The sequence below is a fragment of the Salmo trutta genome, chromosome 28, assembly GCF_901001165.1.
Source record: "Salmo trutta chromosome 28, fSalTru1.1, whole genome shotgun sequence".
Classification (NCBI taxonomy): domain Eukaryota; kingdom Metazoa; phylum Chordata; class Actinopteri; order Salmoniformes; family Salmonidae; genus Salmo; species Salmo trutta.
The window spans coordinates 43,375,199-43,400,558 of NC_042984.1; the positions used below are offsets into that span (position 1 = coordinate 43,375,199).

The 25,360-nt window shown below is 43.1% G+C and overlaps 1 long non-coding RNA gene across 2 annotated transcripts; it reads right to left on the reverse strand.

The window, feature by feature from the left end:
- Nucleotides 1–9,894: 9,894 nt before the first annotated feature.
- LOC115166307 (uncharacterized) lies at nt 9,895–20,238 on the reverse strand. Of its 2 annotated transcripts, XR_003870298.1 has the most exons (3): nt 20,045–20,238; nt 19,819–19,955; nt 9,895–10,388 (listed from the first exon to the last, which is right to left on the reverse strand). It is a non-coding gene; the product is annotated as an uncharacterized LOC115166307 (long non-coding RNA). The 2 variants fall into 2 exon arrangements; XR_003870299.1 differs by lacking the exons at nt 19,819–19,955; nt 20,045–20,238 and adding an exon at nt 10,996–11,143.
- Between the last annotated feature and the right edge of the window lie 5,122 nt (nt 20,239–25,360).

The following is a 25,360-nucleotide window of genomic DNA, read 5'->3' on the forward strand; positions in this document are numbered from 1 at the left end:
GTCCCGCCTGCCCGGGTCGGCTAGAGTGGCCCGTCTGCCCGGATCTGCCAGAGTGGCCCGCCTGCCCGGCCCAGCCAGAGTGGTCCGTCTGCCCGGGTCAGCCCGAGTGGCCCGTCTGCTCGGTGCAGCCATCGGCGCCACCGAAGTGGGCGACGCCGAAGGTGGAGCGAGGTCCACGTCCCGCACCTGAGCCACCTCCAGGATAGGTGGGTTGGGGAGGGAGGGTGTAGCACAGTGCCGTCGTTGACGGCAGCCACCCTCCCTTCCCTCCCTTATTGTTTAGGGGGTATTTTTTATTAGTTTTGTTGGGGTATTGGGAATTTTTTGTGTTTTCTTTTTTTAAGGTGCATTCCGGGGTCTGCACCTTTGGGGGGGGGGGGGGGGGGGTACTGTCACGTCCTGACCAGCAGAGGGAGCAATTGTATTTGTTTTGGTCAGGACGTGGCAGAGATTTTTGTTACGTGTGAGTTGGTTGTTGGACTCCCAATTGAAGGCAGGTGTGTTGAGTTGCCTTTGATTGGGAGTCATATATAGTAGTGTGTGTTTGTCCTTGTGGTTGTGGGTAATTGTTTCTGTTCAGTGTGTTATGCTGTCAGTACTGTTGAGCTGTCGGTGTTTTCTTGTTTTTTAGTGTTCCAGTGTTCTTTTTGAATTAAATCATGAACACTAACTCCGCTGCACCTTGGTCTTCTTCTCTCCATGACGACAGCCCTTATGTTAGACGTGTCATTTCTCTCTTCACTGAGTCTAACAATTTACTCCCCATGATTTTGCATTACCACCGCACTAGAAAAGGCCATTTTATTTTTGGTAACTCCACTGCTGTCGCTTGACAGAATTGCTTTTTCAAAACTCTACAAACAATTACTCACAATATTAACTCCACTCTAATTTCTCACGACCCCTCCTCCCTTTTGTCAATTCTATAAAGCTATTTCAGAATAAGACAATAAAATGTCTCACAAGATTAACCCCAACCCCCCAAGGAGTGTTTGGCAGTGCCAATTTTAACTTGTTGCCTTTTAGAATCCATTCCACTGGCATTTCACACAGATTATTAACAATTAATGAACATGCACCTATGGAACGGTCGTTAAGACACTAACAGCTTACAGATGGTAGGCAATTAAGGTCACAGTTGTGAAAACTTAGGACACTAAAGAGGCCTTTCTACTGACTCTGAAAAACACCAAAAGAAAGATGCCCTGTTCATCTGCGTGAACGTGCCTTAGGCATGCTGCAAGGAGGCATGAAGACTGCAGATGTGGCCAGGGCAATAAGTTGCAATGTCCGTACTGTGAGACGCCTAAGACAGAGCTACAGGGAGACAGGACGGACAGCTGATCGTCCTTGCAGTGACAGACCACGTGTAACAACACCTGCACAGGATCGATACATCCAAACTTCACACCTGCGGGACAGGTACAGGATGGCAACAACAACTGCCCGAGTTACACCAGGAACGTACAATCCCTCCATCAGTGCTCAAGACTGTCCACAATAGGCTGAGAGAGGCTGGACTGAGAGCTTGGTCTGTTGTAAGGCAGGTCCTCACCAGACATCACCGGCAACAACATAGCCTATGGGCACAAATCCACCGTCGTTGGACCAGACAGGACTGGTAAAAAGTGCTCTTCTCTGACGAGTCATGGTTTTGTCTTACCAGGGGTGTTGGTCGGATTTGCGTTTATCGTCGAAGGAATGAGCGTTACACCGAGGCCTGTACTCTGGAGCAGGATCGATTTGGAGGTGTATGGTCCGTCATGGTCTGGGACGGTGTTTCACAGCATTATCGGACTGAGCTTGTTGTCATTGCAGGCAATCTCAAAGCTGTGCGTTACAGGGAAGACATCCTCCTCCCTCATGTGGTACCCTTCCTGCAGGCTCATCCTGACATGACCCTCCAGCATGACAATACCACCAGCCATACTGCTCGTTCTGTGCGTGATTTCCTGCAAGACAGGAATGTCAGTGTTCTGCCATGGCCAGCAAAGAGCCCGGATCTCTAGGGCCATTCCCCCCAGAAATGTCCAGGAACTTGCAGGTGCCTTGGTGGAAGAGTGGGGTAACATCTCACAGCAAGAACTGGCAAATCTGGTGCAGTCCATGAGGAGGAGATGCACTGCAGTACTTAATGCAGCTGGTGGCTACACCAGATACTGACTTACTTTTGATTTTGACAAATTAATCAATTTCTGTTAGTCACATGTCTGTGGAACTTGTTCAGTTTATGTCTCAGTTGTTGAATCTTGTTATGTTCATACAAATATTTACACATGTTAAGTGTGCTGAAAATAAACACAGTTGACAGTGAGAGGACATTTCTTTTTTTGCTGAGTTTATATTTTTTAAATTAGGGGATAGATTAGCCTAGGGTAGAGTTGCCAGTGTGCTCAGTGGGTGCAGGGTGGGAAGGGCCTGGGATCACATATAAATAGCTGGGGAGATATAAATAGGTGTGTTTTGGGAGCTGAGTGTGTGTGAGAAAATCAAATCAAATCAAATGTATTTATATAGCCCTTCGTACATCAGCTGATATCTCAAAGTGCTGTACAGAAACCCAGCCTAAAACCCCAAACAGCAAGCAATGCATGTGAAAGAAGCACGGTGGCTAGGAAAAACTCCCTAGGAAAAACTCCCTAGAAAGGCCAAAAACCTAGGAAGAAACCTAGAGAGGAACCAGGCTATGAGGGGTGGCCAGTCCTCTTCTGGTTGTGCCGGGTGGATATTTTAACAGAACATGGTCAAGATGTTAAAATGTTCATAAATGACCAGCATGGTCAAATAATAATAATCATAGTAGTTGTCGAGGGTGCAACAAGCACGTCCGGTGAACAGGTCAGGGTTCCATAGCCGCAGGCAGAACAGTTGAAACTGGAGCAGCAGCATGGCCAGGTGGACTGGGGACAGCAAGGAGTCATCATGCCAGGTAGTCCTGAGGCATGTTCCTAGGGCTCAGGTCCTCCGAGAGAAAGAAAGAAAGAGAGAAAGAGAGAATTAGAGAGAGCATATTTAAATTCACACAGGACACCGGATAAGACAAGAGAAATACTCCAGATGTAACAGAACAGATGTAACAGAACTCTAGCCCCCCGACACATAAACTACTGTAGCATAAATACTGGAGGCTGAGACAGGAGGGATCAGAAGACACTGTGGCCCCATCCGATGATACCCCCGGACAGGGCCAAACAGGCAGGATATAACCCCACCCACTTTGCCAAAGCACAGCCCCCACACCACTAGAGAGATGTCTCCAACCACCAACTTACCGTCCTAAGACAAGGCCGAGTATAGACAACAAAGATCTCCGCCACGGCACAACCCAAGGGGGGGGGGGCGCCAACCCAGACAGGAAGACCACGTCAGTGACTCAACCCACTCAAGTGACGCACCCCTCCCATGGACGGCATGGAAGAACACCAGTAAGCCAGTGAGTCAGCCCCTGTAACAGGGTTAGAGGCAGAGAATCCCAGTGGAGAGAGGGGAACCGGCAAGGCAGAGACAGCAAGGGCGGTTCGTTGCTCCAGCCTTTCTGTTCACCTTCACACTCCTGGGCCAGACTATACTTAATCATAGGACCTACTGAAGAGATAAGTCTTCAGTAAAGACTTAAAGGTTGAGACTGAGTCTGCGTCTCTCACATGGGTAGGCAGACCATTCCATAAAAATGGAGCTCTATAGGAGAAAGCCCTACCTCCAGCCGTTTGCTTAGAAATTCTAGGGACAATTAGGAGGCCTGCGTCTTTTGACCGTAGCGTACGTGTAGGTATGTACGGCAGGACCAAATCGGAAAGATAGGTAGGAGCAAGCCCATGTAATGCTTTGTAGGTTAGCAGTAAAACCTTGAAATCAGCCCTTGCCTTAACAGGAAGCCAGTGTAGGGAGGCTAGCACTGGAGTAATATGATCACATTTTTGGGTTCTAGTCAGGATTCTAGCAGCCGTATTTAGCACTAACTGAAGTTTGTTTAGTGCTTTATCCGGGTAGCCGGAAAGTAGAGCATTGCAGTAGTCCAGCCTAGAAGTAACAAAAGCATGGATTCATTTTTCTGCATCATTTTTGGACAGAAAGTTTCTAATTTTTGCAATGTTATGTAGATGGAAAAAAGCTGTCCTTGAAACAGTCTTGATATGTTCTTCAAGAGAGAGATCAGGGTCCAGAGTAACGCCGAGGTCCTTCACAGTTTTATTTGAGACGACTGTACAACCATCCAGATTAATTGTCAGATTCAACAGAAGATCTCTTTGTTTCTTGGGACCTAGAACAAGCATCTCTGTTTTGTCCGAGTTTAAAAGTAGAAAGTTTGCAGCCATCCACTTCTTTATGTCTGAAACACAGGCTTCTAGCGAGGGCAGTTTTGGGGCTTCACCATGTTTCATTGAAATGTACAGCTGTGTGTCGTCCGCATAGCAGTGAAATTTAACATTATGTTTTCGAATGACATCCCCAAGAGGTAAAATATATAGTGAAAACAATAGTGGTCCTAAAACGGAACCTTGAGGAACACCGAAATTTACAATTGATTTGTCAGAGAACAAACCATTCACAGAGACAAACTGATATCTTTCCGACAGATAAGATCTAAACCAGGCCAGAACTTGTCCATGTAGACCAATTTGGGTTTCCAATCTCTCCAAAAGAATGTGGTGGTCGATGGTATCAAAAGCAGCACTAAGATCTAGGAGCACGAGGACAGATGCAGAGCCTCGGTCTGACGTCATTAAAAGGTCATTTACCACCTTCACAAGTGCAGTCTCAGTGCTATGATGGGGTCTAAAACCAGACTGAAGCGTTTCGTATACATTGTTTGTCTTCAGGAAGGCAGTGAGTTGCTGCGCAACAGCTTTTTCTAAAATTTTTGAGAGGAAAGGAAGATTCGATATAGGCCGATAGTTTTTTATAATTTCTGGGTCAAGATTCGGCTTTTTCAAGAGAGGCTTTATTACTGCCACTTTTAGTGAGCTTGGTACACATCCGGTGGATAGAGAGCCGTTTATTATGTTCAACATAGGAGGGCCGAGCACAGGAAGCAGCTCTTTCAGTAATTTAGTTGGAAAAGGGTCCAGTATGCAGCTTGAGGGTTTAGAGGCCATGATTATTTTCATCATTGTGTCAAGAGATATAGTACTAAAACACTTTAGTATCTCCCTTGATCCTAGGTCCTGGCAGAGTTGTGCAGACTCAGGACAATGGAGCTTTGGAGGAATACGCAGATTTAAAGAGGAGTCCGTAATTTGCTTTCTAATGATCATGATCTTTTCCTCAAAGAAGTTCATAAATTTATTACTGCTGAAGTGAAAGCCATCCTCCATTTGCGAATGCTGCTTTTTAGTTAGCTTTGCGACAGTATCAAAAAGAAATTTCGGATTGTTCTTATTTTCCTCAATTAAGTTGGAAAAATAGGATGATCGAGCAGCAGTGAGGGCTCTTCGATACTGCACGGTACTGTCTTTCCAAGCTAGTCGGAAGACTTCCAGTTTGGTGTGGCGCCATTTCCGTTCCAATTTTCTGGAAGCTTGCTTCAGAGCTCGTGTATTTTCTGTATACCAGGGAGCTAGTTTCTTATGACAGATGTTTTTAGTTTTTAGGGGTGCAACTGCATCTAGGGTATTGCGCAAGGTTAAATTGAATTCCTCGGTTAGGTGGTTAACAAATTTTTGTCCTCTGACGTCCTTGGATAGGCAGAGGGAGTCTGGAAGGGCATCAAGGAATCTTTGGGTTGTCTGAGAATTTATAGCACGACTTTTAATGCTCCTTGGTTGGGGTCTGAGCAGATTATTTGTTGCAATTGCAAACGCAATAAAATGGTGGTCCGATAATCCAGGATTATGAGGAAAAACATTAAGATCCACAACATTTATTCCATGGGACAAAACTAGGTCCAGAGTGTGACTGTGGCAGTGAGTAGGTCCAGAGACGTGTTGGACAAAACCCACTGAGTCGATGATGGCTCCGAAAGCCTTTTGGAGTGGGTCTGTGGACTTTTCCATGTGAATGTTAAAGTCACCAAAAATGTGAATATTATCTGCTATGACTACAAGATCCGATAGGAATTCAGGGAACTCAGTGAGGAACACTGCATATGGCCCAGGAGGCCTGTAAACAGTAGCTATAAAAAGTGATTGAGTAGGCTGCATAGATTTCATGACTAGAAGCTCAAAAGACGAAAACGTCATTGTTTTTTTTTTTGTAAATTGAAATTTGCTATCGTAGATGTTAGCAACACCTCCGCCTTTGCCGGATGCACGGGGGGTATGGTCACTAGTGTAACCAGGGGGTGAGGCCTCATTTAACACAGTAAATTCATCAGGCTTAAGCCATGTTTCAGTCAGGCCAATCACATCAAGATTATGATCAGTGATTAGTTCATTGACTATAACTGCCTTGGAAGTGAGGGATCTAACATTAAGTAACCCAATTTTGAGATGTGAGGTATCACAATCTCTTTCAATAATGGCAGGAATGGAGGAGGTCTTTATACTAGTGAGATTGCTAAAGCGAACACCGCCATCTTTAATTTTGCCCAACCTAGATTGAGGCACAGACACGGTCTCAATGGGGAAAGCTGAGCTGACTACACTGACTGTGCTAGTGGCAGACTCCACTAAACTAGCAGGCTGGCTAACAGCCTGCTGCCTGGCCTGCACCCTATTTCATTGTGGAGCTAGAGGAGTTAGAGCCCTGTCTATGTTCGTAGATAAGATGAGAGCACCCCTCCAGCTAGGATGGAGTCCGTCACTCCTCAACAGGCCAGGCTTGGTCCTGTTTGTGGGTGAGTCCCAGAAAAAGGACCAATTATCTACAAATTCTATCTTTTGGGAGGGGCAGAAAACAGTTTTCAACCAGCGATTGAGTTGTGAGACTCTGCTGTAGAGCTCATCACTCCCCCTAACTGGGAGGGGGCCAGAGACAATTACTCGATGCCGACACATCTTTCTAGCTGATTTACACGCTGAAGCTATGTTGCGCTTGGTGACCTCTGACTGTTTCATCCTAACATCGTTGGTGCCGACGTGGATAACAATATCTCTATACTCTCTACACTCGCCAGTTTTAGCTTTAGCCAGCACCGTCTTCAGATTAGCCTTAACGTCGGTAGCCCTGCCCCCTGGTAAACAGTGTATGATCGCTGGATGATTCGTTTTAAGTCTAATACTGCGGGTAATGGAGTCGCCAATGACTAGGGTTTTCAATTTGTCAGAGCTAATGGTGGGAGCCTTTGGTGTCTCAGACCCCACAACGGGAGGAGTAGAGACCAGAGAAGTCTCGGCCTCCGACTCCGACTCGCTTAATGGGGAGAACCGGTTGAAAGTTTCTGTCGGCTGAATAAGCGACACCGGTTGAGCATTCCTACAGCGTTTCCCTCCAGAAGCCATGAGAAAGTTGTCCGGCTGCGGGGACCGTGCGAGGGGGTTTATACTAACGTTACTATCTGTACTTACTGGTGGCACAGACGCTGTTTCATCCTTTCCTACACTGAAATTACCCTTGCCTAACGATTGCGTCTGAAGCTGGGCTTGCAGCACAGCTATCCTTGCCGTAAGGCGATCGTTCTCCTGTATATTAAAATGTTCAACGACGGCAATTCGCAGTTTCATGTTAATGTTACTTAGCTTCGGCTGTTTGAAGTCCTGACGAACCATGTCCAGATAAAACCTCCGGGATGAAAAAAAGTTGAATGAAAAAAGTTGAGTGAGGGAAAAACTAAAAATATATGGTAATGAAAAAGTAAAAACCGTGAGGTAGTCAGGTAGCAAAGTAAGATCGCCAACAAAACGCACAGCAGCACGTAAACAAGTATTCAAACTGCGGAACATAATGAGAAAGTGTCACCCACTCAAGATAGTGAGAAACACAGCCTGTTGAGTGAAGGTAAACATTAAACAAATCTGAGTTTTGATAAGAAACAATCCTCCAGTAGGTCTTGAAGATAGAATGTTGCCATGAGTTAATCTGCAATGCTGTCATCCATTATACCTTTAACTATTGAACTTTGAATGGCCATTGCATGCTAAACTTACAGTAAGAGGCTTGATAACTGTTGAATTTCCGCTTTTTTTATCCTGAAAATGTTATCCACGCTTCACAGCTGATGTAGTTTTCAATGTCCAATACCCAACACAAAGCAACACATAATATACCAAACCCATGCCTTGTTTAGTCTTAATGATGCATCTATCTACTGTAATATTCTAAGTCCCAGGTAACTGCCTAACACCAATGCAGAGACCTGGAGCAGCTATTTCATGCAGAACACAACCATTGAGCATGTGAATATACTGTACAGCTATATATTTTCAATGCATTCTCCAGTTTTTTGTGTATGTGATGAGTCCATACACACTCACATAAATCACTGCAACATAACTGCACTGCTCTCCAGTTTTACTGTTGTCCATTGAATGTCTTCTGAGGCCCTTTTGGTATTTGAAGCTGATGGTGGATCACGTGTATGTCAGAATGACTGTGATATATGCAGTTGTCTCTCTTAGCAACTTTAAGATGAATGCACTAAGTCGCTCTCAATAAGAACATCTGCTAAATGACTAAAATGCAATGTCAAAATGTGTATGGTTCCTGGATGTTAACCCATCTGGGTAACACTTTACAATAAGGTTCCATTTGTAAAAGGGTTATAATTACATTAACGGTCGCATTGGTCAAGAGTGCCGTCACTGGTCAATGTTTGCCAAATAGTCAGCCAATATTTACCTCCACTTATTAACCATTTATAAATGCACTTACAAATGCTTATAATATGAACCCTTATGCATCCTCATGCAACCTTATTTTCTATAGTTGTACAGTGGAACAATAGTTATTTTCTCACCTTTTTTTCCTTCATTTTTATGTCCCAGGAACTGAAGAGGTTGGTTTTCATGTGTCTTGACCAACCTTTGCCCTGATGCCCAGGCCAAATTTACATTCAGGACATTATTCAATCATCATCATTACCGCTTACCAGATTATATCAACACATACTTACCACTTCTCTGTGATAGCCTAAGTGTGGTGAACACGGTGTAAAATGGTAACCCTAATACATTTGGTTGGGGAAACAGTGGAGATATCCTCTCACATTGAATGTTTTGATCTTCATTCCTTGACTAAACATGTTTAACAAAGTGTTGAATCTTCTCTCATGTATGTAGTGATGAGTACCCAATGTCTAATCTCTGAGAGAACTCTCAAATCATCTCGAAATTATTTCCCCACATGTATAACTGCTAAAAGTATATTTTATTTTAAAGTGACAGACCTATAAACATAACTGAGTTATCAACATTTATAACTGCTAAAATGAAACCTTCAAAGGTGCAATATACAGAAATCATTGCCATTACCTGGTTGCAAAAATTCTAATAGTTTGCCTAATTTCAGTTGTGGCAAAACAAGCAGTCATTGTTTAGAGAATCATTGTACCATCTAAATCACTGTGAAATATGCTTCCCATAACCAAAAATATTGTATTTCCAACTGTTTGAAGCTGGTGTACAAAACCAAACGCAATACTGTAAAAACGAAACTTAAGAATGGGAAGCATTGAAGTATGGGCGGCAGGGTAGCCTAGTGGTTAGTGTTGGGCTAGTAACCGAAAGGTTGCAGGTCGAATCACCGAACTGACAAGGTAAAAATCTGTCGTTCTGCCCCTGAACAAGGCAGTTAACCCACTGTTCCTAGGTCGTTATTGTAAATAATAATTTGTTGTTAACTGACTTGCCTAGTTAAATAAAGGTTCAATAAAAATAAATTGCGCAGATAGAACATATCAACCACTTGCTTTCAACGACAGATCTATAACCTTTAAAGAAAGTCAAAACCTACTGACCATTTATTAATGAGTTAAGCCTACCAACATTTATAACTTTAAAAAATATAGCTTAAAAGTGGAAACCTTCTGGCCATTTATTAATATTAAGTTACAAACATGTTTAATAGTATATAATCTCCTCAAACATGCAATACATAGTGAAAACTATTGAATTGAAGGATACATTGGGAAAACAATTTAATTGCAGTGACTCAAATCTGTGTAGCCTATCAATGTGAGCCTAGTTATTTTTTCTCTACCTTTTTTTAACATTACAAGTCACAATAGAAATTGATAACAGATTTAACTATCTAAAATACAACACAGCGCCCCATGGCCCCTTCTGTTATGGGTGTAAGATGGCACAGTGATGCCATCAGTTGGTAAATGTTAATTACTGCAACTCCAGTGTTTTTACCGGTGTGCTTGAAATACCCGGATGTATTGCAATATACGGAACAAGACTGGTTACTCGCATCAATGCCTCTGTCTCGTCATTTAACATTCAAACACCTTCTGTTCTGTCTTCATCCGTTTCTTTCTTGTTAAGCATTTCCCCATTCTTGAGTCCGACCTTATGGGAATGTGTGGGAGAGAAGAGGAATTTATGACAATTTAGCATAGACAATAGCTACAGTACTCTACTCTCACCATGTCTACCATTTAGGTTTAGCTAGTTATGTTATCCACTGCTAGCACTAATAGCTAGCTACCACAGATGAAAGGGGTTAGCTAGTTATCACAATTTTTATAATAAACTAGTAAGTTCGTCTTAAAATTAGAACCACTAATTTTAGTGTGCTGACAAAGGATGATAGCTAGCTAATTTACCAGCTACCTAGCTAGAGACTGAACATGAGTTCAAAGGTTAGATAGCTAGCTAGCTACCATGCTAATCCAAAAAAACACTAAACAAATTGCATGGAATATCATGTCGATGTTAGCTAACTAGCTAGCAAATGTGATCTATGTAGCTATATCATGCCAAGGAGTATCTCGTGTTAAAACGTCTAGCAGAACGTCTATATTGAAAAATACGTTTTAAAATTGACCTAATGCTAGCTAGCTAACGTTTCCTAGCCAGCTACTATAGGTAGGACAGAGGTGCTAGCTGAGCAGCGGTGCTAAATCCAGCAGAACTTCTGTATTCAAAGGTGAAACAAATCGCATAGCGAATTCACCCTCTCTACCCTGTATCCTTTGAATAACGTTTTTGTCACGCAATCTCTTGTCTGGACTTTGAACACTTCTCATAGCCACGTTCATCCTGATTATTTACGATGCACTGTCACATGATGTAAGTGTCAATTCAACATTCTGGGCACGTTCCAGGTCGTCTTTATTTTAAGCACGTTTCACAGATGGACAGATCTCACAGTCGGATGAATTTTTCAGAAACCTATGAATCACACCAATAATATGTATTGAAACCTTGAGCGTTCATTTCTGTAATAAGTAAGTGTACCAATGCATCATCAGGGTTTCAAACATGGGGCAAGACACATCATGGGAGTTGACCATTGGTCTGAAAACCAACCATTTCTGTTCCTGGGACAGAGCAACAATGCACCACACACAAAAGTGAGAAAATAACAATTGAAAGTAAGGTTCCATGATGATACATAAGGGTTCCATATTATGCGCACATTATGCATTTATAAATGGTTATTAGCTGGAGGTAAATAGTGGCTCACTATGTGGCAAGCACTGACTGGCTATCACAGTAATTTGAGAAATTTGTTATAACCCATTTTTTAATGGTTTATAATGCATTGACAATTGATTAAATAACCGTTGTAATTGTAATTACAAACCCTTCATAAACCCTTTACAAATGGAACGTTATTGTAAAGTGTTACCTAAATCGGTGGCCCCGGTCAAATACAAGTAGATGAACAGAGAAGGAAGGTTGTTAAACATAATCTCCCCCAGCTCAAGTTAGTACTTTCCACAGGGGTATACTACAAAGCAGAATCAATGAGTTAGCCAGCTAAGTTTGATGAGCATCCAGAAATAACTATTGACTTTCTAGTTAAGAATCTAAACTTAGATAAGCTTGAAATGACTCAATCAAAAACACATATCTTTCAAAACAAATAAAAGGTTATTTCTGAACATTTATCCAAGTTAGCTGGCTAACTAATTGAAGCTGCTTTGTATTATACCCCTCTGGTTTGTTAACCCTACCTGGAGGGACAGGTGAACACCGAGACAGAGGCATGATATGAGTTTGACCAATCAGAAGAACTAGGATGAAGACGAGGCCACATAGCACATGACTGAATAGAGCCTTCTGAAATGCAACAAGCACAATGGCTCATTCCCCAAGTAAGACCTTCCAAATGGTATAATACCGGCTACTTTCTGTGTCACTGTGAGGTCATTTCTGGGCGGGAGTATCTGCTACTGTCGTGCTTGACTGCCGCTTCTCCCTGGTACCTGTTTAGTTACAGTGTTTACTTGTCTGTTTTTCATTAAGCGTTTGTTTTGTCTATTTTCCGGTCTGTTGTTTTTGTCCACTTTTAGGCCTACTGGAGTTTTGTGACTCTTACAACCTTGACTATTAGTGCAAGCTAGCTTTCTAGTCAGCCTACCTCTGAGTCTGTACTGCGCTGCTGTGACCACATGCCAGCTTGCAGTCTTCCTCTGATTGCTGTAATCATGGTTCTCTGACCCACCTATGGATTATTGCTTTGGGAATTGATCTATTTTGGATTTCCCTCGCCATATACCTCCCTTTGGAATACCTGTCGGATTACCCTCTTTGGCTTTCCTGTGGCCCGATGTACCTTCCACCTCCTCCCTGCTTATTCGCCGGCTAGCTCTACAGCCTCTCCCCTGAAGCGCTTCTCTCCCTGGCTTTTGCTATGGTAACCCAGCCTCCACTCTTTTGCCTTCGCGTGGGCTCCAGGCGTCAATCTCATTGAGGACGTTTCCGTTCTCTCTTTGCTTTTGCTCTGCTGGCAAAGGTTGTGTTTCAGATGTGTTTTGACTGTGGGTTCTAGTGCTAGCTGGATAAAGTAGGTTAGTTGCTTGCTGCTTTGCCTACTGTGGTGGTTTCTGTGTGGATTTATCTGATGTTTTCTTGGATCTAAATCACTGTCATGCACCTGCTCACTGGCTCCTCTCTGTGCCTCCTGTTAGTGCTGTGCTCTGGTTACTATGGTTTCCCCCTCCCTGTTTTTTCAAGACCAAATTCTATTCCCCCTTGATCTTCGCCACCTGAAATATAACTATCGGCTCTCCTCTGATGTACTTATCCTTGCCCGCTCATCATACATCCTACATAGACGCCGCTACCTGCATCGTGGCTCACGTTGCAACTGGTCTTTCAACTATACTACTGGTATCAACATTAACTCTCTTTGGTCTCACTCCACCCTGCTCCCAATCCATCATCTCGTACTGAAAACCATGACTGCTATCAGCCTACCACTATCAATAAACTCACCTCTGTCTCACAATACTAACTTTGCTCTCCTCAACACTTGGTCAATGAGCAACAAAGCCCCCTTGCTCCATTAACTAATATCTGACAACAAGCTAGACTTACTTCTCCTAACTGAAACTTGGCAACAACCTGGTGATTTATTCTCTCTTAAGTAAGCTACTCCCGCTGGTTATGGCTACCTGTGTCACCCCCGCTCTATCGACATCGGTATACTCCAAAATCAAAATAACTGAACTGTCTTTCCCTACTGTCTCCTCATTTGAATACATTGCTTACAAATGATCTTGCTCCATGACCACTATCCTTATGTACCATCCTCCTAAAGCTAATGAATCATTCCTATCTGAACTACTCATCATTTCGGTCCCACTCTCTCCCCGCTTACTGTTGCTTGGAGATATGAATATATGAATATGAATATTTATGTGGACTCATCAAACTCAAAACTTGCCTCTGATTTCATTGCTGTTCTGGACTGTTTTCAATATTACCCAACATGTCAATTTTCCCACTCACATCAAGGGACACATACTAGAATTTGTCTGTTCTGTTGGCCTCATCCTTCCTGTCCCCACTGTCTGACCACAAGAGGCCTATGAACTCCAATTATCTACAGAGATGCCCTCAGTGCTGCAAGGTCCACCTACTTCTCCAACATCATCAACATCACCAATTAGAACTCCCAGACTCTGTTCTCCACAGTCAGCAAACTATTTCAGCCCCGTGATGACACCTTCTCTACTCCCTCCACTGAACTCTGCAACTCCTTCCTTCAGGACAAGGTCACAAAAATAAACTCATCACTGACTGATCAATCTCCCTCAGCTGCCCATCCCCCTTTCAACCTCCCAACCATCACATCAGAAACTTGGCTCTCCGAATTTTCCCCCATTGACTCTCCCTACATCTCAAAACTCATCATGTCATCCAAGACTACAACTTGCTCCCTGGATCCTCTCTCCACTGTTCTCATCAAAGTCTGCCTGCCTGCTCTCTTTCCATATATCACAAACATCGTCAAACCTCTCCCTTGCCCACGGAACTGTCCCCTCCAACTACAAAACAATTCACCCCATCTCAAAAAAGCCAGGACTGGACACCCCCATCCTCAATAACTTCCGCCCCATTTCCAACCTCCCCTTCCTTGCCAAGACTCTGGAACATACTGTTGCCTCTCAATTACAAACCCACTTGCTAATCAACTTCCGTCCCCTCCACGGTACTGAAACTGCACTTCTCAAAGTTATCAATGACCTCCTCACCTCTGCTGATGCTGGTACCCTCAACATCCTGATTCTCCTTGACCTGAGTGCCGCTTTTGACACAATGAGCCATCAGGTCCTCCTCACCAGTCTGGAGGGCTTGGGTGTTGAGGGAACTGCACTCTCCTGGCTACAATCATACCTCACAAACCATACCCATTACATCTCCCTCAATGGCCACATCTCAGACTCTGCTGCAGTTATGCAGTGTGTCCCCCAGGGCTCTGTACTGGGTGTGGTGGACAAATCAGAATTAGTTGGGTAACATAGATAATTAAGATGTTTTATTAGTATAATATGCTTATGTGAGATACTTGTCATTAGAAGGTGTCCTTTGGACTCTGGTATGTTTCAGTTGCACGTTTAGCTGGGGCTCAGTCACTTGGGGCCCAGAGAGGGGAGAGGTCAGACTTGTCTTTTACATGTATCTGTTGCTATGCAGAATATCAGCAAGAGAGGAGGGCAGAATTAAATATTGTCTTCATATGTGAATGTCTCTTTACCTATTCTTAAACCATGTGAAGGGATGGTGTGATTAATGGGGAACCAATGACTTGTCTCCACAATGTCTGTGAGCAAGTCACTCCCTCCTTTTCTTTATTGTGGGGAGGTTTATGGCAGTGTCTGGGACCATTGTATGTCCTCTCTTAGATCTCGCACTTATCCTGTGATAGTATATGGCCTAGAGGGTCACTCCCCTCAGTGAGCTTGTCCAGGAGTGGAGTCAAGAGGGGGTTTGCTTGAGATGGGAGTATCTAGAGTTGACAATTGATATATGCCATTGGATGAAATTGGGTTTTTGTTCTATGATGTACCAGGGACGAGATTAGAATTTCGTCATTAGGGACCAAACTGAACGATAATTTATAGCGAATGCTATCTGGCTGTAGATACTCCTCTCTAAAGTAAACAGTCTTTCTTTGTGAACCATTCCTAAATATCTGTGGTTTGTCATGTCAAAAGGGGGTGGATCTTGCTATAAAATATCTCAGTAGCAATTGTGTTGGGACCTCCCTTTTTCAATGGCATCATTGAAGGTCAAGTGCTTTTGCAAAAGTATCTTAATTATTAAAGATGTAGTTAACTCGGACTGGTGTGTTTGTAACTCTCCTCATTTGGTAATGCAGAAATTAGCCACCACATGGGTCCCTTACTCTTCATTATCTACATCCTCCCTCTTGGTCAAATCCTCTGTCACTTCAACCTTGACTTCCACTGCTATGCCAATCTACCTCTAAATTCCTCCTCAACCCACCTCTGACCCACATTGAATCCTGCTTTTCTGCATTAAAATGATGGATGCAACAAAACTTCCTTAAGCTCAACAGGCACCAAATCCACCCTCACCATTTACGAAGCCACTGTCTCTCCCTCCCTCCCTCCATGCACGCAACCTTGGCATCATTCAATCAAATAAAATCAAAGTTTATTTGTCACGTACGCTGAATGCAACAGGTGTAGTAAAATGCTTACTTACCTGTACTAACCAACAGTGCAATTTTTAAGTAAAGAATATGTATTAGGTGAACAATAGATAAGTAAAGAAATAAAAACAACAGTAAAAAGACAGTGAAAAATAACAGTAGCGAGGCTATAATTGAGGTAGCATGTACATGTAGGTATGGTTAAAGTGACTATGCATATATGATAAACAGAGAGTAGCAGTAGCGTAAAAGAGGGGTTGGCGGGTGGTGGGTGGCGGGACACAATGCAGATAGTCCGGGTAGCCAATGTGCGGGGGCACCGGTTAGTCGGGCTAATTGAGGTAGTATGTACATGAATGTATAGTTAAAGTGACTATGCATATATGATAAACAGAGAGTAGCAGCAAAAAGAGGGGTTGGGGAGACGGGACAATGCAAATAGTCCGAGTAGCCATTTGATTACCTCTTCAGGAGTCTTATGGCTTGGGGGTAAAAGTTGTTGAGAAGCCTCTTGGTCCTAGACTTGGCGCTCCAGTACCGCTTGCCGTGCGGTAGTAGAGAGAACAGTCTATGACTAGGGTGGCTGGGGTCTTTGACAATTTTTAGAGCCTTCCTCTGGTGTAGAGGTCCTGGATGGCAGGCAGCTTAGCCCCAGTGATGTACTGGGCTGTACGCAGTACCCTCTGTAGTGCCTTGCGGTCGGAGGTCGTTGCAGTTGCCATACCAGGCAGTGATGCAACCAGTCAGGATGCTCTCCATGTTGCAGCTGTAGAACCTTTTGAGGATCTGAGGACCCATGCCAAATCTTTTTAGTTTCCTGAGGGGGAATAGGCTTTCTCGTGCCCTCTTCACTACTGTCTTGGTGTGTTTGGACCATTCTAGTTTGTTGGTGATGTGGACACCAAGGAACTTGAAGCTCTCAACCTGCTCCACTACAGCCCCGTCGATGAGAATGGGGGCGTGCTTGGTCTTCCTTTTCCTGTAGTCCACAATCATCTCCTTTGTCTTGATTACGTTGAGGGATAGGTTGTTATTCTGGCACCACCCGGCCAGGTCTCTGACCTCCTCCATATTGGCTGTCTCGTCGTTGTCGGTGATCAGGCCTACCGCTGTTGTGCCATCTGCAAACTTAATGATGGTGTTGGAGTCGTGCCTGGCCACGCAGTCGTGAGTGAACAGGGAGTACAGGAGGGGCTCCAGCGTTGAGGATCAGCGTGGCGGATGTGTTGTTACCTACCCTCACCACCTGGGGGCGACCCGTCAGGAAGTCCAGGATCCAGTTGCAGAGGGAGGTGTTTAGTCCCAGGATCCTTAGCTTAGTGATGAGCTATGATGTTGAACGCTGAGCTGTAGTCAATGAATAGCATTCTCACGTTGGTGTTCCTTATGTCCAGGTGGGAAAGGGCAGTGTGGAGTGCAATAGAGATTGCATCATCTGTGGATCTGTTCAGGTGGTATGCAAATTGGAGTGGGTCTAGGAGAGCGTGATCACACAGTCGTCCGGAACATCTGATGCTCTCATGCATGACTCAGTGTTGCTTTCCTCGAAGCGAGCATAGAGGTGATTTAGCTCATCTGGTAGGCTCGTGTCACTGGGCAGCTCGCGGCTGTGCTTCCCTTTGTAGTCTGTAATAGTTTGCAAGCTCTGCCACATAAGACGAGCGTCGGAGCCGGTGTAGTACGATTCAATCTTAGCCCTGTATTGGCGCTTTGCCTGTGACTCCACCCTCTCATTTGACTACCACATAAGACAGACTGTCAAAGCCTCATTCTTCCACCTCAGCAACATTGCCAAAGTCAGGTCCTCCCACTCCCATCCTGCTTCTGAAACCCTCATACATTCATCTCATTCATCTCCTCCCATCTTGACTACGGCAACTCCCTACTCTCTACCATCAACTCAAGCTCCCTCGATTAGCTCCAAATGGTTCAAAACTCTTTAGCTGACTCCTGACCCATATTAAGACCTGGCAGCACATCACTCCTGTCCTCCACTGGCTCCCTGTCTCACAACACATTGATTACAAGATCCTCCTTCTGACCTACAAAGCCCTTCACCACCTTTTTATTTAACTAGGCAAGTCAGTTAAGAACAAATTCTTATTTTCAATGACAGCCTAGGAACAGTGGGTTAATTGCCTTGTTCAGGGGCAGAACAACAGATTTATACCTTGTCAGCTCAGGGATTTGATCTTGCAACCTTTCGGTTACTAGTCCAACCCTCTAACCACTAGGCTACCCTGCTGCTACCTTGCCACCCCTTACCTCTCAGGCCTTCTTCTCCCCCACCAACCCACACGCGCAGTCCATTCCACTACAGCAGGCCACCTTGCCACCCCCAGGTCGAAGCTCCAGAGCTTTGGGGACAGGGCCTTCTCCAGGGATGCTCCTAGGCTCTGGAACTCCCCCCAGCCATCCGTGACTCGGAGTCCATCACCATCTTTCATGCCCTCCTAAAGCCCCTCCTCTTTGACACCTCTACTCTTAAGCCTCAACCAATGACACTCCTCTCTTCACCATACTGAGCAGCACCTAAGCTAAACCCTTACCCTTACCCTAAACCGGATTCGTATCCTAAACCGGGTTCATAACCAAATCCCAACCCTACCCTCCCCATAACACTGATACGTCACAGTGAGCCCACCCCTATCTTTATTCATGTTTTGTTTAGTCTGATGTTTTGTTTTTCATTTCTATAATTGTAAAGTGACATATAAGTCCCATGTATTATTATTATTACTTTATTCTGTGCATTCCACATGGATTAGCTGAGGAATGGCCAAGTGATTCAGTGTTTATACATATTTCCCACAATGGTCCTGCAGGCCTTGAATGTGATGACTTCTCCAGTCTAATAGATTGTCTGGCCCCTATTTCCTGTGTGTGGACTTGGGTCAGAGGTGGATATAAGATAGAGGGATAGGGACAGTAGTGCCATACAAGCTACAGCCAAGTCTATTGACTTTTGTGCTGTTCCAGTGCAGGATACTGGAGGGCCGAGCGATGAATAGCTATCCTGATCTTCAGATCCGCCTCAATAGTCTAAACATAACTCCTCTCCTTGTCTTGTCTCATTCAGGAAAGTAAAAACAATATTGTAGTTTAGCAGGAAATATCTTTCACTTCTCACATATAAATTTAAGTGGCCCAGCCAGAGCCCGGGCTTGAACCCAATTGAACATCTATGGAGACCTGAAAATAGCTGTGCAGCGATGAACCCATCCAACCTGACAGAGCTTGAGAGGATCTGCAGAGAAGAATGGGAGAAACTCCCTAAATACAAGTGTGCTAAGCTTGTAGCATCATACCCAAGAAGACGTCAGGCTGTATTGGCTGCCAAAGGTGCTGTAACAAAGTAATGAGTAAAGGGTTTGAATACTTATGTGATATCACCTTTTTTTAAATATAAATTTGCAATAATCTCTAAAAAAACAGGTTTGCTTTGTCTTTATGGGCTATTGTGTATAAATTGATAAGGGGAAAAAAATATTTCATCCATTTTAGAATAAAGTAGCCCGCGGCTATACATCTCAGCACCCCCTTCAGGTGCCCTGTCTCTGCAGCCAGTGCCAGGGGTCAGAGAGTCGACATCACATGCGTTTGGGTCGGCTCCAGATTACAGGAGCAGGTAAACATAATTGTCCAGATCCAGGAGGGAGGCCTCATGGAGGCCAGTCCACTCCAGATGTCCTTTTTGGTCTACCTTGGCATTGCAGCAAAGCAGGAGCGAGGCATTGTCATTTTGGTAATTTACTAAAGCTGTAAGAAATAGATGACAGAGCAGGAAGAATGGCCAAAGGTTAAAGTTGTGCTCCTTAAATTAACAAAAATCTAAATCTACGAAAATCTAAAATATGTTTTGTATACCTGCCACGAGCGGAGATTCCTCGTCATCGTTCTGGAGGTCAGGACAGCATCCGTTCTGTAGCAGGAATGTAGCCTTCTCCCGGAAGAGAGGCATTTCTCCCTTCAGAGTCCTGCACTGCTCTGCACCCTGGGGGAGGCTGGACACATGGACCTGCATATTACTTATATTATCTAGATTTTACCAAGAAAGTCCCTTGAGATACACTGTATGTCTCTATACCAGTACCTGAGAAAACGATCACCAGTATACTTTTCTTCTCCTGTACTGCAGCCTCATGTAGTGGGATCCATCCTCTGTCGTCTACTCTGGACATGCCTACTGGTTGCTCAGCCAGACTTGTCAGGGCCTCCTCATTACCTAGGAGGACAGGTAGGGGATAAGTCTCAATAGTCTAACATGGCTTCCTGTCCTTTTCATTAAAACCGCTTTGGGCTAGGGGGCAGTATTTTCACGTCCAGATGAAAAGCATGCCCAGAGTAAACTGCCTGCTACTCAGGCCAAGACGCTAGGATATGCATATAATTAGTAGATTTGGAATGAAAACACTCTGAAGTTTCTAAAACTGTTTGAATGATGTCTGTGAGTATAACAGAACTCATATGGCAGGCAAAAACCTGAGAAAAATCCAACCAGGAAGTGGGAAATCTGAGGCTTGTAGTTTTTCAAGTGATTGCCTATCCAATATACAGTGTAAATGGGGTCATATTGCACTTCCTAGGGCTTCCACTAGATGCCAACAGTCTTTAGAACGTTGTTTCAGGCTTCTACTGTGAATGGGGAGAGAATAAGAGCTGTTGGATTCAGGTGTCTGGAAAAAAGGCATGAACTCAGTCACGCGCGCGGCCTTGGGGCGAGCTGAGTTCCTCTTCATTCCTAAAGACAAAGGAATTGTCGGTTGGAATTTTATTGAAGATTTATGATAAAAAAACATCTTAAAGATTGATTCTATACATCGTTTGACATGTGTCTGCAAACTGTAGTATAACTTTTGGGACTTTTCGTCTGGACTTAGTGCGCACGCACCTTGTGTATTTGGAATAGTGAACCTAACGCGAGAACAAAATGGAGGTATTTGGACATAAAGATTAACTTTATCGAACAAAACTAACATTTATTGTGGAACTGGGATTCCTGGGAGTGCATTCCGATGAAGATCATCAAAGGTAAGTGTATATTTATAACGCTATTTCTGACTTCTGTTGACTCCACAACATGGCGGGTATCTGTATGGCTTGTTTTGGTGTCTGAGCGCTGTACTCAGATTATTGCAAGGTGTGCTTTCGCCGTGAAGCTTTTTTGAAATCTGACACAGCAGTTGCATTAAGGAGAAGTGTATCTTTAATTCTGTGCATAACACTTGTATATTTTATCAAAGTTTATGATAAGTATTTCTGTAAATTGATGTGGCTCTCTGCAAAATCACAGGTGGTTTTGGAGGCAAAACATTACTGAACATAACGCGCCAATGTAAACTGAGATTTTTGGATATAAATATGAACTTTATCGAACAAAACATACATGTATTGTGTAACATGAAGTCCTATGAGTGCCATCTGATGAAGATCATCAAAGGTTAGTGATTAATTTTATCTCTATTTCTGCTTTTTGTGACTCCTCTCTTTGGCTGGAAAATGGCTATATGTTTTTTTGTGACTAGGTGCTGACCTAACATAATCGTTTGGTGTGCTTTCGCTGTACAGCCTTTTTGAAATCGGACACTGTGGTTGGATTAGCGAGAATCTTATCTTTAAAATGGTGTATAATACTTGTATGTTTGAGGAATTGTAATTATGAGATTTCTGTTGTTTGAATTTGGCGCCCTGCACTTTCACTGGCTGTTGTCAAATCGATCCCGCTAAAGGGATTTGATCCGTAAGAAGTTAACCTGTTGAGGACAGACGTTCCGCTAGCGGAACCCCGTTCCGCCTGCAGAACCCCTAGCCAACAGCCAATGGCATCGCACGGCGCGAAATACAAAACCAACTAAAATACCACAATTCAATTTTCTCAAACAATCAACTATATAACACCATTTTAAGATAAGACTCTCGTTAATCTAACCACATTGTCCGATTTCAGAAAGGCTTTACAGCGAAAGCAAAACATTAGATTATGTTAGGAGAGTACATAGACACAAATAATCACACAGCCATTTTCCAAGCAAGCATATATGTCACATAAACCCAAACCACAGCTAAATGCAGCACTAACCTTTGATGATCTTCATCAGATGACACTCCTAGGACATTATGTTATACAATACATGCATGTTTTGTTCAATCAAGTTCATATTTATATCAAAAACCAGCTTTTTACATTCGCATGTGATGTTCAGAACTAGCATACCCACCGAAAACTTCCGGTGAATTTACTAAATTACTCAAGATAAACGTTAACAAAATAGATAACAATTATTTTAAGAATTATAGATACAGAACTAATTTATGCAATCGCTGTGTCCGATATTCTGAGTACATAGCTCGGCCATCACAGGCTAGCTAATTTGACACCCACCAAGTTTGGGGCTCACTAAACTCAGAATTACTATTAGAAAAATTGGATTACCTTTGCTGTTCTTTGTCAGAATGCACTCCCAGGACTTCTACTTCAACAACAAATGTTGTTTTGGTTCCAAATAATCCATAGTTATATCCAAATACCTCCGTTTTGTTCGTGCGTTCAGGTCACTATCCGAAGGGTGACGCACGAGCGCATTTCGTGACAAAAAAAATTCAAAATATTCCATTACCGTACTTAGACGCATGTCAAACGCTGTTTAAAATCAATTTTTATGCTATTTTTCTGGTAAAATAGAGATAATATTCCAACCGGGCAACGTTGTATTCATTCAAAGGCTGAAAGAAAAAAATTGAGAAGTCTCGTGAACACGCATCTCCAGTCTCACTGTCCCCAGGCTGACCACTCACAAACAGAGCTGCTGTACTTTGCCCAGAGACAGCAGACACCCCATTCCACTTTCTGGAGGCTTTAGAGAGCCAATGGAAGCCTTAGAAAGTGTCACGTTACAGCACAGATGCTGTAATGTCGATAGAGATGCAACAGAAGGACAACAAATTGTCAGACAGGGCACTTCCTGCATGGAATCTTCTCAGGTTTTGGCCTGCCATATGAGTTCTGTTATACTCACAGACACCATTCAAACAGTTTTAGAAACTTTAGAGTGTTTTCTATCCAAATCTACTAATTATATGCATATTCTAGTTTCTGGGCAGTAGTAGTAACCAGATTAAATCAGGTACGTTTTTTATCCGGCCGTGAAAATACTGCCCCCTATCCCAAAGAAGTTTTAAGGACATTCAGAGATTCGTCCCAAAGCCACTCCTGCGTGTCTTGGCTGTGTGCTTAGGGTCGTTGTCCTGTTGAAAGGTGAACCTTCGCCCCAGTCTGAGGTCCTGAGCGCTCTGGAGCAGGTTTTCATCAAGGATCTCTCCGTTCATCTTTCCCTCGATCCTGACTAGTCTCCCAGTCCCCTCCGCTGAAAAACATCCCCACGGCATGATGCTGCCAGCACCATGCTTCACCGTAGCCAGGTTTCCTCCAGACGTGACACTTGGCATTCAGGCCAAAGAGTTTAATCTTGGTTTCATCGGACCAGAGAATCTTGTTTCTCATGGTCTGAGAGCCTTTAGGTGCCTTTTGGCAAACTCCAAGCGGGCTGTCATGTGCCTTTTACTAAGGAGTGGCTTTTGTCTGTCCATCATTTAAGAATGATGGAAGCCACAGTGTTCTTGTGGACCTTCAATGCTGCAGACATTTTTTGGTACCCTTCCTCAGATCTGTGCCTTGACACAAACCTGTCTCGGAGCTCTACGGACAATTCCTTTGACCTCATGGCTTGGTTTTTGCTCTGCCATGCACTGTCAACTGTGGGACCTTTATATAGAAAGGTGTGTGCCTTTCCAAATCATGTCCAATCAATTAAATTTACCACAAGTGGACTCCAATCAAGTTGTAGAAACATCTCAATGATGATCAATGGAAACAGGATGCACTTGAGCTACAATGTAGAAAATAGAGATAAAGAAAAACCCTGGAATGAGTAGGTGTGTCCAAACTTTTGACTGGTACTGTATATTTTTTTATTATTATTTTTTGGTCTTTTTACCCCTTTTTCTCCCCAATTTGTGATATCCAATTGGTAGTTACAGTCTTGTCCCATCGCTGCAACTCCCGTACGTGCTCGGGCTCCCGAGTAGTAAAATATACTTGGCAAAAACAAATGTAGATGTTAATAAATGCATTTTTTATAGCTTCCCAAAAGTTTTTTAAAAAAGTACAATGGAGGAGTACCTGAATGGCTGCGTGGGGGTTATAAAACAGCGCACCCTGTCAGTCATCTGGGTATTTAAACACATAATTGGTACCAACTGGGTTAAACTGGTTAGGTAAAAAGTATTTGAACTTGGAACTTAAAATGATATGTGTATTTATTGAATTTGTAAGGAATGACAAATTGAGGGATTTTGTGTATTTGTATGTGTATTGTATGTCCTATTTTTATTTGCAATCTACAATAATTGTATTTTGTCATTAAACATTTAAACTGAACTTTAAGAACTGAGTTCAGTAACATTTCTATTTTCATCTACTAACATTAAAATCCATTTCACCCATTGTGCACACATCATATGACATTGGACAATGAATAACAAGATGTGCATGCTTTGCTGTTCTCTGGTGGTGAACCATTGTATTAAATCTGAGAAAATATGACTGTCCATTTTTGTTCTTATAGTAGGCTTTGTCAGATGTCATTTTGGATGCATGGTCTCAATTAAATAGGCCAGACAAAACGAAATGAGCTTTTCCCACTCTGATCACCACTCTTTGTATATCCAATGTCAGACTGAAAGCGGATAGGTCAGGGAGTTATTAGGCCTATACTATCTATGGATATTCCTCTGATTCAAACAAATGCTTCTTTATGCCACTAAGTTACCACGTGTGACAGATGGTATAAAAACATAACTTTAGATACAAGAACAGCTTAATTTGACAATATATGATTTTGTAAAGATTTCTATAATAATCCTTTAGTGAAAATTTGTGTACATTTATTTTGAGTGGACCATACTATCTGTAAAGAAGAAATAAAGATAGTCGATAGGGGGCACATGCCCCTTCAGATTTGTCCTATATATACAGTACCAGTCAAAAGTTTGGACACACCTATTCATTCAAGGGGTTTTCTTTATTTTTACAATTTTCGACATTGTAGAATAATAGTGAAGACATCAAAACTAGGAAATAACACATATGGAATCATGTAGTAACCAAAAAAGTGTTAAACAAATCAAAATGTATTTTATATTTGAGGTTCTTCAAAGTAGCCACCCTTTGCCTTGATGACAGCTTTGCACACGCTTAGCATTCTCTCAACCAGCTTCACCTGGAATGCATTTCAATTAACAGGTGTGACTTGTTCAAAAATTATTTGTGGAATTTCTTTCCTTCTTAATGCATTTCAGCCAATTAGTTGTGTTGTGACAAGGTAGGAGTGGTATACAGAAGATAGCCCTA